General features: G+C 36.3%; 1 protein-coding gene across 3 annotated transcripts in view; it reads left to right on the top strand.

Moving 5' to 3' along the window:
* Positions 1 to 2,917, top strand: part of shroom2a (shroom family member 2a) — a 68,678-nt gene that overhangs the window by 36,654 nt on the left and 29,107 nt on the right. The window lies entirely within an intron of this gene.

Here is a 2,917-nt window from a genome sequence, read left to right on the forward strand (position 1 = left end):
TTACATGATATTGCCCCTTTTAATAATTTTGAAATTAATGCAAACAGTGAAAAGAAAACACACACTGAGGTTTTTCAACCAACTCAAAATCAAAGTCAAGGAAATAATGATGTGTTTTTAAACGAGACTTGAAGTTTGAAGGGCTCTACATACTCCATCTGAAGCCGAAACGTCGACGACCGGTCACATGGTTGTTTGGCATTTGTTTTCGCACACAACTTTCGTAGCTCCTGAGATATCGCGTTACATTTGTGCCATCAGCTTGAGCGCGCAGTAACATTGATTTGAGAACAGATATCAATATGAACAAACAATAATTTTAACCTTGTGCATTCAAATCACACACGCTCACGCAGCTCCCTTCCTGCTTGCTCAACTCTCTTCTTGATTGTGCTCAACTCCCTCCCTCCCTCCTCTCAACTACCCCTCTGCTCACTCACAGCTCTGTATCTGCGCTCACAACCCAAGATGAACCACATCACCAGCCAATCACAGACAGGCTTTTTTCATTCAATCAAAGCACTTCGCAAATCTACTAAACCAAGAGGCTGAAGTGACAATCTTAGATGCAGGCCCATTAAATCAGCAAAAGATAATAGATATGTTTTATTTTTGTAGCCCAGAATAGTTAGTTAAGCATACAAATATACTTACTGTCATTGTGTATTTTAGGCAATGCATCTCTGTAACCCAGGTAGAAAAATACATAAGTTTAACTTTTGTAATTTTTTTATTATTATTATTATTATTAGGCTAATATGTTCAATATTTCTTAATTACATTAAGATAAATTACTGTTGGTTTTGATTTTATTTATAGATGTCCAAATTAATTTATTAATCCCTCTTCATAGCTGATTATCTGTTTTATCAAGAATGCTTAGCAGAATTTGAATATCTATACAAATAATATCAAAACCAACAAGTAATGAATCCTAATGTATTTTTAAAATATCTAAAATATACAATGACAGTCACCACATTTTTATGCTTAACTAAATACTGTTGGGCTACAAAATTTAAATATATTATCGTTTGCTGATTTAATACATCTAAGATTTTGTCACTTCAGCCTCTTAGTTTAGTAGATTTGCAATAAGTGTTTTGATTGGATGAAAAAAAAGCCTGTCTGTGATTGGTTGGTGATGTGATTCATTTACATATAACTTGGGTTGCGAGTGCAGAGACAGAGCTGCGAGCGAGCAGAGGGGAAGTTGAGAGGAGGGAGGGAGTCGAGCACAATCAGGAAGAGAATTGAGCAAGCAGGGAGAACGCCGCATGAGCGTGTTTGATTTGAACGCACACGTTTCAACTTATTGTTTGTTCATATTGATATCTTCTCTCAAATCAGTGTTACTGCACGCTYAAGCTGATGGCACAAATGTAACACCCAGGAGCACACTGCGTCGTGCTCCTGGGAGACYCCTCCCGCTACAAGATACGTCTCTCCATGGGGTTCCTAACTTTGATCTGCTGTTATTTGCCAACAAATCTGTCCCAGTTAAAGCTCTGCACTTTTCTGCAGATGGATCCTCCATACAATCTTTTTTTAAATCTCCATTTGTGAGTTTTTCTTTAMATCTTCAGTCTTTATAAATGTCTGCTTCTTGTTACAACAGTCGCATTCTGTAAGGAAAGCAAAATGCAGCATCTGAGGGCTTTCAGCATAAACATGCCCATGAACATCAGACCAATCCCATAGTGTTTCACACAGAGTGCAATGAGAAACAGTTCGGCCATGGCCTTGTGTCGAGAAGGGGAGGTCCCGTCGGCACCAAAAGGCGCAATTTTCATGATGCAGCTGCGACAATGAGAGCTGATAAAGGAGTGGAGTTGTTTAGGCATTCAAAAACATACAAAGTGATCTTAACATTTATTTATTTATTTATTTGTTTGTTTATTTATTCATTCATTCATTCATTCATTACAGGTCCCCTTTAGTCTCTTCTGAGGTAGAGACTACCCCTCCTGGGGCCCAACATACAAAACCAAAACACATCAATACAATCAACAAAACAAACATGTCAAACCTGAAACATAATTGAATCAAAATAAAACTAARATTAAAAGCCAGCTTGAAACATAAACAAGAAACATTAACTTGAAAACCTGACAACAWAAATCAACTGGCTKCATCTCTCAAAACACTACATCGTGTACAAGTATGTCCAGGTAACACCACAAACCAATAACCAATTAAACAATAAGCACCTTCTCCTCCTCACCATTATCTTCCTTTAACCAATCCCTAAAAGCAGCCTTGAATTCAYGATAATGGTCAATACTTTTAAATCAAGAGATAATATATTCCAATAACCAATAACTTTATACGTAACTGTTTAAGTGTATTAGTGATGCGGGATGATGTCAAAGTAAGTCACAGAAGCAGCATGTCTAGTTTTAAAACCATGTCTATTTGAAGTGGACAACAATTGAGAAAATAAAATGGAGGGTTTATGGGAGGTCCAGATTTTATAAAAGAAAAGAGTAAGTCTATATACAGTATCAGTCTTCTTCAACCTTTACCCATGATAGATTCCTATGCATTGAATCAACACTGGTCATAAAATCACAACAAAGTGCTAATCTTGCGGCTTTGTTTTGAACAATTTGTAATTTATTTAGATCTTTGTTTAGAAAATGAACTCTAAAGTGATGATAAACAATCTGGAATAATAGGCTCTCTTTTGCCTGTGCCAGTTAAAAATTGGACTGCTGCATTCTGCACCAGTTGCAAATGAGCAATGGAGGTCTGGCTGATCCCATAAAAAGTGTATTACASTTATCAAGCCTGGATGTTATAAATACAGTCATATGAAAAAGTTTGGGCACCCTTGTTAATTTTCCTGATTTTTCTTTATAAATCATTGATTGTTTGGATTAAAAATATCAGTTAAATATATCATATAGGGGACAAA

This window comes from Austrofundulus limnaeus, unplaced genomic scaffold (assembly GCF_001266775.1).
Source record: "Austrofundulus limnaeus strain Quisiro unplaced genomic scaffold, Austrofundulus_limnaeus-1.0 Scaffold8, whole genome shotgun sequence".
Lineage (NCBI taxonomy): Eukaryota > Metazoa > Chordata > Actinopteri > Cyprinodontiformes > Rivulidae > Austrofundulus > Austrofundulus limnaeus.